The following is a 14,114-nucleotide window of genomic DNA, read 5'->3' as shown; positions in this document are numbered from 1 at the left end:
ATCGATTTAGAGATAGTAAATCAATTAATGTTCAAAAAAATCAATTATTTATCGTGTAAACAGTATCATTGAAAGAGGAAGTGGTTTTAATCAAGTGGCTACAGCATTACTTCTGCGATCGATTTCACTGGAATTCGACTCTACTAAGTCGCATTACCCACATTGTAGGAATTAGTTACGAATCGAATCTTGTAGATTCATTGATGACAAAAAAAACAGTATAGTTGAGAAGATATCTGCTATTATTCAACATGATCTAGTATTCGAATATATAACTTTACGAGGCAAAACAAATATTAATGGTTTAAGAACATATATCATTATCAAAACATATATATGGTTTAAGAACATATATATATGTTTTCGAAAGTTAACAAATCGTGTTATATCTTGTTTAGACATTTGGCCTAAGAAAGGTTGAAAGGCTTCTATAATAGGTCTAGAGAGTTTCATTTCTACATAATACAGTTTTTGGATATTAGTGATGCAAAACTTATTAGAGATTGAGGTCGTGTGTTGCGGGAATAACTTGTCTATTAAATGTCATATATGCATAATCATCTATCGCAAATTCAGATATTATAGAAAAAATTGCATCGTGGAATCGATGTTCATGGAAACCGTTTACTGTAATTGTATATGTTGCAGGTAATCCCATCATTCTATGCTTCTATCAAATATATTAGTAATGAAGATTAGAACAAATGAAAGAAAAAAAAAATGAGTACAATAACCAAATATAACGCGAGTATAATAAAAAAAAACACTTAGATGAACGCCTGAACCACGTATAAGTTCTATATATAAAATTAACAGAAGTCAGCGTTTACACATTTTAGGCGATCAGGAAAAACGTCACCACATACGTATAAATCCTGGATAATGACCACAGGAAGGTATCATTTGCCAACATTACGAAAGCTTAATGTATTAAATTATACTTTGTCACTTCTTAAATGCATATTAATTATTTGATGATAACATTCTATATAGGGAGGATAACTATAATTGCTAATATACAACAATTCACACATATAGACATGTTTGAAAAACTACCAGAACTAGATTATTGATTATCCATGTTCAAGAATATTCTATACTATTAATCTGGAAGTATATATAATTATAAAAATTGTTAATATTTAAAATTGTTGTATCTAAAGATTACTAAGCTGATCGTGTTAAAAGTAGCAACTACTACCATATGAGTATGATAAGACTACCTGCATCACTGGCTCACTGCTCTGAGGCTAATTAAATCGAAAAGTTGACATCTACTGTTTATTTGCTTCTGAAAGGTCAACGATGGACTAATAATTATTATGATGAGTTGGTGAAATAACAAAAATGCATCAAAATAGGTTTTCACCAGATTCAACCAGAGCTACATGAATTAAATTAACCTATCATACAAAAGTACTAGCGTCTAGAACCCTAACGACCTTGTTTATCATATACAAGCGATCGCGCAAAGATGTCAATTTTAACCCAAACCATTTGTTCCAGGAAAGAACCAATGGATCTTTTCTCAGCTTTAGAACAAAAAAAGATGGTTATGGGAGACTATGATACGGATTTTCAGCCGTGATTTCCATTCCAAGCTGCTCAACCAATGTAGCGTGTGCACCTCAAGCCACTAAACTCCAGCTTATGGTAAAAGCAATCCTTAAGATCCAGTAGAAGGGTACAATTAACCTTAGCATGCATCAACATAGATAGCATGTAGTACTTGAATGGAAATTAAAATTTTAAACACTTAGGTGTTGTTCGTTACGTGAATCAGACGCAGTATCTAGATGCAGATGCATGTAGTTGTTCGTTTAGTGACAATTAAGAAATGAACTGGATTATGTATCTCGATGAGTTTTCAAAACTCATCAAAAAAAACTGAATTTCTGAATGAGTTTTTTTGGAGAGTTTGGATGAGGTAAATTCATCCATAATTGGTAAAAATGCAAAATCTCATTTTCTCGCTAACACCGCAAAATCTCATTTTCTCGTTAAAACCGCAAAATCTTATTTTTCCCGCAAAAACCGCAAAATTACGTTTTCCACCAAAAACATAAAAATACAAAATAACGTTTTCATGCCAAAACTGCAAAATTACGCTTTCCCGTCAAAACCGCAAAATCTCGTTTTCTCTCCAAACCGCAAAATCTCGTTTTCTTACCAAAATAGCCAATAACGCAAAAACACAAAAACTCGTTTTCCCGCCAAAACCGCAAAATTACGTTTTCCCGTCAAAAACGCAAAACTACATTTTCCCGCAAAAAAATGCAAAATTTTATTTTCCCGCCAAAACCGCAAATTCTCGTTTTCCCGCCAAAACTTCAAAATCTCGTTTTCTCGCCAAAACCACAAAATCTTATATTTCCGCCAAAAGCGCAAAATGTCGTTTTTCCGTCAAAACTGCAAAATATCGTTTTCCCGCTAAAACCGCAAAAATCTCGTTTTCCCGCCAAAACCGCAAAATCTCATTTTTCCGCCAAACTCGCAAAATTATGTTTTCCCGCAAAAATGTAAAATTTTATTTTTTCACTAAAACTGCAAAATCTTGTTTTCTGGTCAAAACCGCAAAATCTCGTTTTCTTTCAAAACCGCAAAATCTTGTTTTTCTCGTCAAACTCGCAAAATTACGTTTTCTCCCAAAACCGCTAAATCGCGTTTTTGTTCTTTACATATATTGTATCCAAATATAAATATCAATTTACAAAACAAACATATGGGCACATGAACCAATAACACAAACGAACATCATCTAGATGTTGTGTCTAGATACTGCATCTAGATACTATATCCAGATATTATGTCTAGTTCACCAAACACACAAGGTCTTAGACTCACGTCGGACTTCATAAGCAACTAAGCATCTAGTGGGAACTCCACACATGAAAGGAATGAGGGGGTAATAAGAAGGAATATACCCATGCCATCACCCTTAAAAGTGGGAAAGAGTTAGAAACAGTCATACAAAAATTTAAGAATGTAGTTAAGGTGATAAGGTGAGCCAAAAACGCATGCGAGGAGCATTGAAACTGAATGTGCCCATGCATATATGTTATCTGATGAGCATGAACTTGAGGTAGCTAAAATTTAAGGTAGTTGGTTATATATATAACACTTATTGTTTTTTTTAAAATATTTGTTTTTGTCAACAGTATGTAATATTTTGATTTGAACTACAGTCGAATATTAGCTATTTATTTTATATTTGTTCGTCAGTCGAATATTAGTTATAACCCTTTTGTTTGTAATCAATTTAATACATTAGTAGGATAACTATGGTATACAAAAACAAACACAACAAAAAGACAGTTCGATACATCACCACCCAACAAATATAATAATTTAATTCATTGCTATTGAATGTAGCAATAAATCTACTGGAGGAAACCAAATAGAGTATATATAAAGGCAAAAAACACAAATTTTAACGTACTTATAATTTAAAGTAAATTAAGAGACGATTTTCAGTAATGCGCAATTATCGCCGTTTGCCGTAATTCTACATACAATTGAAAGTGAGCATAGAGAAAAAAATGTCCATCAAAAAAATAGAACATGAGAGAGTATAAAGCAAGAGTGTATGTAATGATTCTAATAAAATCAAAAAAAATTGTACATGGTAGAATCATATTCTCGTAATTTACATTCAATAATAAATTTAGACGATAAAAAAAAGCGTAGTTATAACAAAAACAATAATTACAATATATGTATATTTAGATTAATCTTAATCCTAAATAATTACCCTACTTTCTGAGATACCGAATCTTTTCTGAGGAAAAAAGTCCTTGTTATCACTTGGTAACTGGTAAAACGAGACTTCAGATGAGGGTTATGTCCAAATCTGGGACAAAACGACATATAAATAGATAAATGATGTCAAAAAATACTAGTAATAAATGAATATACAGAGTTCTGTTAAAAAAGGCTGCATGCAATGCACATGACCAGCATAGGGAATTGCTCGTAGGTTTAAATGTTGCAAGAAGATGAATGTGCGTATTAGATATATTAATAACTATTGTAGTAACTAGTAAGAATTATACCGACCTCACTTAAATCAAATATAAAAGAACATTGCGAGAGATTTTAGTGCAATGGTAGAAGCTAAATCTAATCGTAGAAGATATCATCACATCCAGAATCGAGTTTCGAATTTGTTTGTAAATTCAGTAAACAAAATTTTCAAGTTTTCAGAAGTAATATACATACAGGAGTTATAAAAAAAAATAAGTTTACGAATCCCAGTAAAGTGGATGATCCGCGCATTACACTAACACTCAATTATGAAATAAAATATACTATTTTTGTCCTGATAGTATATGATATTTTGACACTTTCACACATATTAAAAAAATTTTAATTTAATTTATAATTACTTTTTAGTAGAAAGATAAAATATAAACCATTAGATGAATGCCATGTGAAAAAAAGCACAAAGCAAAAATATTATTTTAGATTTTTTATTTACAATATCAATGTTTAAGGGATAAAAATATATTCTAAGACATCAATCTATTAGGGATAAAGAGAATAATTTTTTTACAAAAAAAAAAAATATTTCACTTATTAAATTTAGTCACTAACATGTTTATAATATTCATCAAGTCTATCGATCATATATTGACTGTATAAAATACTAACTTTTCCACAAAGAAATAAGAATTAAATATATATATATATACTAATTTACCTTTATCTAAAAATATTTAACTTTTTTTAACGTAAAACAATTAATTACGTTTGTCTCTTATATATGCTAATTTTACATTTTTTATGAGTTAATTTTATTTTGACATATATTTAAAAAAAATCTTTTGTATGGATATTAACTAATAATAATGAATAATGAAGTTCAAAATAAAAAAAACAATAATTTATTTATCATTAATTTAATTAGATAAAATTTGCATTTACCATTTTAGTATATTTTCTCAAAAAAGTTATGTTTGATTAATTTAAAATTGACCAAAACATCCCGTATATATTAAATGAGAAGCACACTTGCATAATAAACTGACGTGTCATCGTTACATAGCTCAGGACACTTTTTATCTAACAACCCTCAAAATACCAATTTAATTACAGCTTTATGCCATTGTATTTTATATTAATCTTTATAATCTAAATCCCTAAAAATACCTGATCGGTTTAATAATATCACTTTTAAGGATATAATAAATCCTAAATTTAATACCTGATCGGGTTTAATAATAAAATTATTAGGGTCAAATTAATCATATATTTTATACCGCATATATAGAGGATTGTTAACATAAAATCCATATATAATGATGTAAATTTTTTTAATAATATATTTTTTTGGGTCTAATGAATTATATATTACGAAATATTAAAATTTCAGCATAATGATTTTGTAAAAAAAACAAACAAGATCACAACACATTACATAACAGATTATTTGCCTGTTTTAATCAACTAAGGGTAAATAGAAAACTATTATTTAAAATTACTAGAATTTATAGTTCAGGATTTACTAGAATTTAGATCTCTATTAATATTAAAAATTTAATATTTAAACAAAAATATAACAATTATTCGTTTTTAGTTTTAGATAACAAAATAAAATAAGTATAAGGAAAAACAAATATTAATCACCTCAGTAATCTGTTTAATGCCCTATATTTTAGGAGCAAATAAATCTTACGAGGGAAATAAATTTAATATTTCCAAAACATATGGGAGGATTACTGCAATTATAGTTGGCGAATCAAACGAATATCCTTGATTATAGTTGTTTACAAGATTATCAATAATTATAGTTGTTTACAAGATATGACGTGTTATTATGATTAGCTCCTACAAAAGTGATTTCAGTTTCAACATGAATTTACCACATTGATAAATATAAAACAAAGATACTCTAACCCGAAAAAGAATCATATACACCACACAATCTTTGATTTACGTTAAAAAATTAGAATCGAATCAAATAATCCGAAATCAACTATAACACAAATATAGAAGGTCTTAATACATTTACAGAAACCATTCAACTTGATTTGCGTAATCATATCTCCCAAAAAAATCCAAAGCTGGTTCTCCCCGAAATGCGTTGAGGCGCAGCAGTTTACTGGACATCTAGGGATAAAACATTGTTTCGGTTCAGGCCGCGAGAGTCAAATACCTAATCATATTCTTTTTAATTTGCTTAATTGGAGGGGTTTTGAAAAAATTAAAAAATAAAATCCTAATAAAAATTATTACCTTTATATTTCGTTCTTCCAAAACCACCCGCTCACCACGCAAACAAAATCACAGTTTACAAACACTCTATCTTTTAATCTCTTATGACTTCTTTCAACAATGTTTGTGACTTGAAACCTTTCAAAAATATGTGAAAGATCAAGATGAAGATCATGTGACTGTGGAAACAATACTCAGCTACCATCATCCGACTGACAAAAAAAATCCAAAAAAATATAAAATGATTTTCAGTAGCATAATTCCTCAGTAGCATAATCCCGCGTGAGGCGCGGATCATCTACCTAGTGTAACATTATTAAGCAGACGAAGTTCCGAGAAGCCAACTGGATTCTCTCTCTCGGTTTCTATAAATAGCCGCTGGCTACCACATTCGATGGACGAGAAATGTGAACTAAAACATCACATATCAAAGTGACCCATAAAAAGCAAAAGGAAAAAAAAAAAAAAAAAAAGGTTTCCACTTATAATATTAATTACTGCACGAAAAGAGAACCTCTCCAAGAAAGAGAGAGAGAGAGCGTAACAAACTCTGTCGTTTCGTTAAGGTCAAGGTGTCGTTTCGTTATCTCTTTCTCTCTCTCTTTTGGTACTAAAGAAATATGGGTAAAGAAGAGAAAGAGAGTGGGAAGAATAAAATGAAGGGTTTGGGAAGCGTTAGATCGATATTCATGCACGCCGACCGTGTAGATTGGTTGCTGATGGGGTTAGGGTTCATCGGAGCCATCGGTGATGGTTTCACAACCCCACTTGTTCTTCTCATCACAAGCAAGCTCATGAACAACCTTGGCGGTTCATCTTTTAACACTGAAACCTTCATGCAAAGCATCTCCAAGGTACTATTTATTTTAGTTTTTTTTATATATCTTAATTATGATCACAATCTGTTCAAGTTACTTGGATGATTTATTTTCCAGAATCCGTTGACATATTGTCAGAAAATCAACAAAATTACAAACATATAATAAGTTGTTTGACTCCTCATATTCATTTTTTTAATTAGAGTTTAATCCATATATGACACATGCACTTTTATATATTCATGAGGATGAGGCAAGTGGAAAAAGGACTAATGATTTTATTGTTTTTGTGTAATCAACAGAACGCTGTAGCTTTGCTTTATGTAGCTTGTGGATCTTGGGTTGTGTGTTTCCTTGGTAAGCCTTTCTAATAATGTTACCTTTCCTTTTCTAATTATTAGTTGACTAACACCAATTTAAAATTAACGATTTTTTTAATTAAATTCGTGGATGGGATGAACTTTTTTTAATATTTTTTTTTAAAAAAAACAGAAGGATATTGTTGGACAAGAACAGGGGAGAGACAAACAGCAAGAATGAGAGAAAGGTACTTAAGAGCGGTGTTACGACAAGATGTCGGTTACTTTGATCTTCATGTCACAAGCACTTCTGATGTTATCACTAGTGTCTCTAGTGACAGTTTCCTCATCCAAGACGTCCTTAGTGAAAAGGTCGCTTATCATGATCATGATATATCTTTCATAATCCTTAGTATGATTTTCTTGTTTTTCTAAACCGGGTTTTGATTCGGTGTAGTTACCAAATTTTTTGATGAGCGCATCAATGTTCGTTGGAAGCTACGTAGTCGGCTTTGTCTTGCTATGGAAACTCGCCATAGTTGGCTTACCATTCATTGTCCTCTTAGTGATTCCTGGCCTTATGTACGGACGAGCCCTCATAAGCATTTCCACGAAGATACGTGAAGAGTATAATGAGGCTGGTTTTGTAGCTGAGCAGGCCATCTCTTCGGTGCGAACCGTCTATGCGTTTTCAGGAGAGAGGAAGACCATATCCAAATTCTCAACCGCGCTTCAAGGGTCGGTGAAGCTAGGGATTAGTCAAGGACTAGCAAAGGGGATCACCATTGGAAGCAATGGAATCACTTTCGCCATGTGGGGGTTCATGTCTTGGTATGGAAGCCGGATGGTCATGTACCATGGTGCTAAGGGTGGTACCGTCTTTGCAGTTGCTGCTGCTATTGCTATAGGTGGCGTGTAAGTATCTATCACTCAAAGATGACACCGTGCGAAAATAATTAAATACTTGTATTTTACAGTGACATGTGCAAAACGCCAAAAATAGTTAAAATATTTAGAAAATCTTCTATGAAAAAATTAAACTATTAAAATATTAGTATCATATACAAAATATTATAGAAATACTTTTTCCCAAAAGTAGAAAACAGTACTTTTGTGAATAGATTCAATCAATACTATATATATATATACTGGTTCTATTAGACCATCTGCATCCCATCAACGCTTATCGGTCGCTCAAAATAATATATCTTAATTATATATATATATATATTATTTTTTATTATTAATAATCACTAAAAATTCTGAAAAACGTTTCTTGCATGATGGAGAAATGAAAAAATGGATATTTTGTGAAACATATTATATATTTTTATTTTCGTTTCAAACATTTTTATATTATTAAGTTATATATATATATATATATATTCTCATATTTGGTGGGGTATTTTTTTGTAGAGTAGTAGTTAGGTAAAAAAGAAAATACATTAGTTTGTTTCTTGTAACAAAAGAAAGATAAATGATCTTTAGTTGATATCACACCCTATCATGATGTTGATATATGTTATTGCTTCAGATCACTTGGTGGTGGTTTATGTAACCTCAAATACTTCTTCGAGGCGTCTTCAGCTGGGGAACGAATCATGCAAGTGATAAACAGAGTTCCCAAGATTGATTCCGACAACCCTGATGGCCACAAGTTGGAGAATATTAGAGGAGAAGTCGAGTTCAAGAACGTAAAGTTTGTGTATCCATCGAGACTTGAAACATCGATATTTGACGATTTTTGTCTGAGAGTTCCTTCTGGCAAAACAGTGGCTTTGGTTGGAGGAAGCGGTTCAGGAAAATCAACCGTGATTTCGCTTTTGCAAAGGTTTTATGACCCGCTTGCTGGAGAGATTCTAATAGACGGTGTATCCATTGATAAGCTACAGGTGAAGTGGTTAAGGTCACAAATGGGTTTAGTTAGCCAAGAGCCAGCACTTTTCGCCACAACGATAAAGGAGAACATATTGTTTGGTAAAGAAGATGCATCCATGGATGATGTTGTGGAAGCTGCCAAAGCCTCTAATGCTCATAATTTCATTTCTCAGCTACCCCATGGCTACGAAACTCAGGTTAGATCCCAGTTCTGAAAAGACTTATCGATTACATAATTTTTTATCGGAGGTTTGAGTTAGTGTTTTTGTGTAAACAAATAGGTTGGGGAAAGAGGAGTGCAAATGTCAGGAGGACAAAAGCAGAGGATTGCAATCGCTCGCGCAATAATCAAATCGCCTATAATTCTTCTTCTAGACGAAGCAACAAGCGCATTGGACTCTGAATCCGAAAGAGTAGTTCAAGAAGCCTTAGAAAACGCCTCGATTGGTCGTACAACTATTCTTATCGCTCACCGTCTCTCTACAATCCGTAATGCTGATGTTATCTCGGTGGTTCAAAACGGCCAAGTAGTGGAGACAGGATCACATGATGAGCTAATGGAAAACGTAGATGGTCAATACGCTTCATTAGTTCGCTTACAACAGATCGAAAAGCAAGACTCAGATATGAACATCAACGTCAATGTACAAATGGGTCCAGTCCCGGATCCTAACAAAGATTTGAGAAGTAGTTCTAGAGTCTCAACTCTTAGCCGTTCAAGCTCTGCTAACTCGTTTACAGGTCCAAGCATTGTGAAGAATCTTTCCGAAGATACCAAGCCGAAATTACCGTCGTTTAAGAGACTATTGGCAATGAATTTACCGGAATGGAAACAAGCGTTGTATGGTTGCATAAGTGCAACCTTGTTTGAAGCCATACAGCCAGCGTACGCGTATTCTTTGGGGTCGATGGTGTCTGTTTATTTTCTTACCAGCCATGACGAGATCAAGGAGAAAACAAGGATCTATGCATTATCTTTTGTCGGCCTAGCCGTTCTTTCATTCTTGATCAATGTCAGCCAACACTACAACTTCGCATACATGGGTGAATATTTAACCAAACGTATCCGAGAACGGATGCTCTCTAAGGTGTTAACGTTTGAGGTCGGGTGGTTCGATAAAGATGAGAACTCAAGCGGCGCTATTTGCTCTAGACTCGCAAAAGATGCTAATGTGGTACGTAAGTACATAAAATTTCTTAACGAACAATGTTATAGCGTTTCTTGATATTTCTTATGTTTTTTTTGTTCTTTAATATAGGTGAGATCGTTGGTAGGTGATCGGATGGCATTAGTGGTACAAACCGTATCGGCTGTAACCATAGCTTTCACAATGGGCTTGGTCATAGCTTGGAGGTTAGCACTAGTGATGATCGCGGTGCAACCAGTGATTATTGTTTGCTTCTACACTCGCCGTGTTCTACTCAAAAGCATGTAAAAAAAAGCAATCAAGGCTCAAGACGAAAGTAGCAAACTAGCCGCTGAGGCTGTTTCCAACGTCCGAACCATCACAGCGTTTTCGTCACAAGAACGTATCATGAAAATGCTCGAAAAGGCCCAAGAAAGTCCACGGAGAGAAAGCATACGTCAGTCGTGGTTCGCAGGGTTTGGGCTTGCGATGTCTCAAAGCCTCACGTCGTGCACTTGGGCTTTGGATTTCTGGTACGGTGGTAGATTGATACAAGATGGGTACATCACGGCTAAAGCTTTGTTCGAAACGTTTATGATCTTGGTCAGTACTGGTCGTGTCATTGCTGATGCTGGAAGTATGACCACAGATCTAGCGAAAGGTTCAGACGCTGTCGGGTCTGTGTTCGCTGTGTTGGATCGTTACACATCTATTGACCCAGAGGATCAAGATGGATATGAGCCAGTAAGACTAACAGGTCGAGTTGAGTTTCTCAACGTGGATTTCTCTTACCCGACTAGACCGAATGTGACTATATTCAAGAACTTCTCCATTGAGATAGACGAGGGGAAGTCCACAGCGATCGTTGGTCCAAGCGGGTCGGGTAAATCAACTATTATCGGCTTGATCGAACGGTTCTATGACCCGTTAAAGGGTATTGTGAAAATCGATGGTCGTGATATAAGGTCGTATCAACTAAGATCACTTCGTCAACACATAGCTTTGGTTAGCCAAGAACCGACTTTGTTCGCTGGTACTATCCGAGAGAACATCATATACGGAAGAGCATCTGACAAGATCGATGAGTCTGAGATTATCGAAGCCGCGAAAGCAGCGAACGCTCATGATTTCATCACATCGTTAACGGACGGCTATGACACTTACTGTGGAGACAGAGGAGTACAATTGTCAGGTGGTCAAAAACAGAGGATTGCAATTGCTAGAGCGGTTCTAAAGAACCCATCAGTGTTGCTCCTAGACGAAGCAACAAGCGCTTTAGACAGTCAGTCAGAGAGGGTGGTGCAAGATGCGCTCGAGCGCGTGATGGTTGGGAGGACGAGTGTAGTGATCGCACATAGGCTGAGCACAATTCAGAACTGTGATGCAATCGCGGTTTTGGACAAAGGGAAACTTGTGGAACGTGGGACTCACTCTTCCTTGTTGTCGAAAGGTCCTACAGGTGTTTACTTCTCATTGGTCAGTCTTCAGACAACTTCTTGTTAACTTAAAAAATGTTGTTTCATTTCTAATGAAATTGACCACAACATTCTATTATTTGTAAGCAAATAAATTGTCCAAAAAGTCTTGTGTTTGAAGCAGGATACGATTTCAACACTAGAGCAAAGGAATGTTTAAAAAAAAAAAAAAGCTTGTAAATTAAACTGAAATAAAATAAACGTCTACACAATTTAGTCTCAAAGTTTTAAGATGAAGGTCTTCTTATCTTGCCAAAAAAAAAGCTCTTCTTATCTACAAGTTTTAATATATGAGATTACACATCTTCAAAAATTCGAATCATGATGTGAAATCACTGGAACATGGCATAAATCCACTTTAATTTTACTCCCAAGTTTTACTTTTTGGCTTTTTGTTTTTGGTAAGAACTCCCAAGTTTTACTCTTATTCAAGTGATGGGCTGCTCTAAGAGCATATCCATTGGACATAGTCAGAACAATAAAAAAAATAAAAAAATAAGAAAACGGTGGAGAGATAGAGAAAAAATGTATATGCCCAAAACTAGTAAGACACTAAATCTACACCTGTTTTCATTTTATTGGTTGCATAAATTAAAAAATAATTAAATAATCAAATTCAATTAAAATATTGTTAATTATTTTTTTTGACATCCGAATGACTATATAAACGATAATCATGCTCTAATATATGAATAAAAGTAAAAGATAAAAGAAAAGAATATGAGGAGTTCCAATGATTTGATATGTATCTTTTACATAAATTAACATATTCAAAGTGATGGGCTACTCTAATATAGTGATAACTTTCATGAGTAATATGAAGTTTGATATGGTTATCAAAAGAAAATGGTAATGAGCCGGTTTTGGGCCAAATTGGTGAAATTTATAATATTGATAACATTTCTTAAAAGGCCACGACTTGAGAACTATTAAAGTCTGATTTATATTTCACGGGATATGAGTACTAGACACTACTAGTTGTTAAACATTTTATAATTTTTTTTGACAATTATTTATATAACTAATGAAAAAAAAAACACATAACAAAGAGATATGAGACGATGAAAAGACCAAATCTTCCTACTAGAAAATATTCATAATATTTCTTTTGATAAAAATTAAATAGGCAACTTTGCAAAACATAAATTAACATTGTTATTATTAGTAAATAATATATAAACTAGATAACAAAGAAAAGTTATTATACAGAGATAATTTATAATCAAAAGTTTCACCAGCTTTGATATTATTGAAAGCAACTCGTACCAAAACGATTCTTATTTTTTTAAGTTGCTTCTAAAATGAGAAGTCGCTAGAACTGGTAATGTTAGGAACTTTTGTAATCAGGTAGACATAATTCCAAAGTGAGATATATACTCATTACAAAGAATAATGATATTGCCAGCCCACAGCCGCACATACAGCTGTATTCAAACATGACACTGTATTTTTGTTTCTTGTTTTCGAATGTAACTTTATTGAACAATTGGTAGAAAATATGAACTTTTTTGAAAGAAAAATAAAATCAATTTCCTAAGAAAGCAGTTTTGCATGATTAAACATAAAACCGATAACGACTCTTCTGAAATATCTTCTATTTTCTGTTCAAAATATTAGTTTTCATAACTTTTCAATATGGGTTATTTCTTTCGTTCATTTTTTCAGATCAAAATATATCTACAGAAATTGGTGACGTCTACCATTTAGACTTTTAATAGCCTCGAGAATTTGTCGTGTGGAACTTATCAATACTATAAATAGTAAAGAAAATCGGCTTATCCAGAGAGATTAATGTGTTAACTTTCAAAAAGTGAATACTAAAACATAAAATATTGGGGGTCTTGTCAAAAATTGCAACGGTTAGATTTGTTTGGCATGATACTACAATTAGTATATCACTGTTAGTACAGGAAAACTTAATAAACTCTACTTAGGGAAACAACAAATTCTAGTCATAGAAATCAGTGAAAACCTGCAAATAAAATCCATCTAAACGAGGAATACTCACATGCTTTGTAGTAGAACACAAACACTTTTTAATAATTTTTAACATAACAAGAGCATTGCATCCAATGAATGTGAGCTGACCATTTAAATATTAATTATTATCTTTTGGGCGTTAGTCAATAGTTACATATTATTAAAGAGGTTATATATAGTTTTTTTGTATATCGAAATAAGTAGAAAAGCACATGGAGCCATGTGTTCATTGGACCATTATCAACCCATATTCTAAAATTGCTGGATTCCTACAGCCTTAGAGCAAGTACAACGCTGGCATTTAAAGGGTTTTTAGGGTTACTT

The 14,114-nt window shown here is 33.2% G+C and overlaps 1 pseudogene; it reads left to right on the top strand.

The window, feature by feature from the left end:
• LOC104780071 lies at nt 6,617-11,952 on the top strand (annotated as a pseudogene).

This window comes from Camelina sativa, chromosome 4 (genome assembly GCF_000633955.1).
Source record: "Camelina sativa cultivar DH55 chromosome 4, Cs, whole genome shotgun sequence".
NCBI lineage: Eukaryota > Viridiplantae > Streptophyta > Magnoliopsida > Brassicales > Brassicaceae > Camelina > Camelina sativa.
Note: the sequence above shows the minus strand (reverse complement) of the source record. Positions and strands in the feature narration are given on the sequence as shown.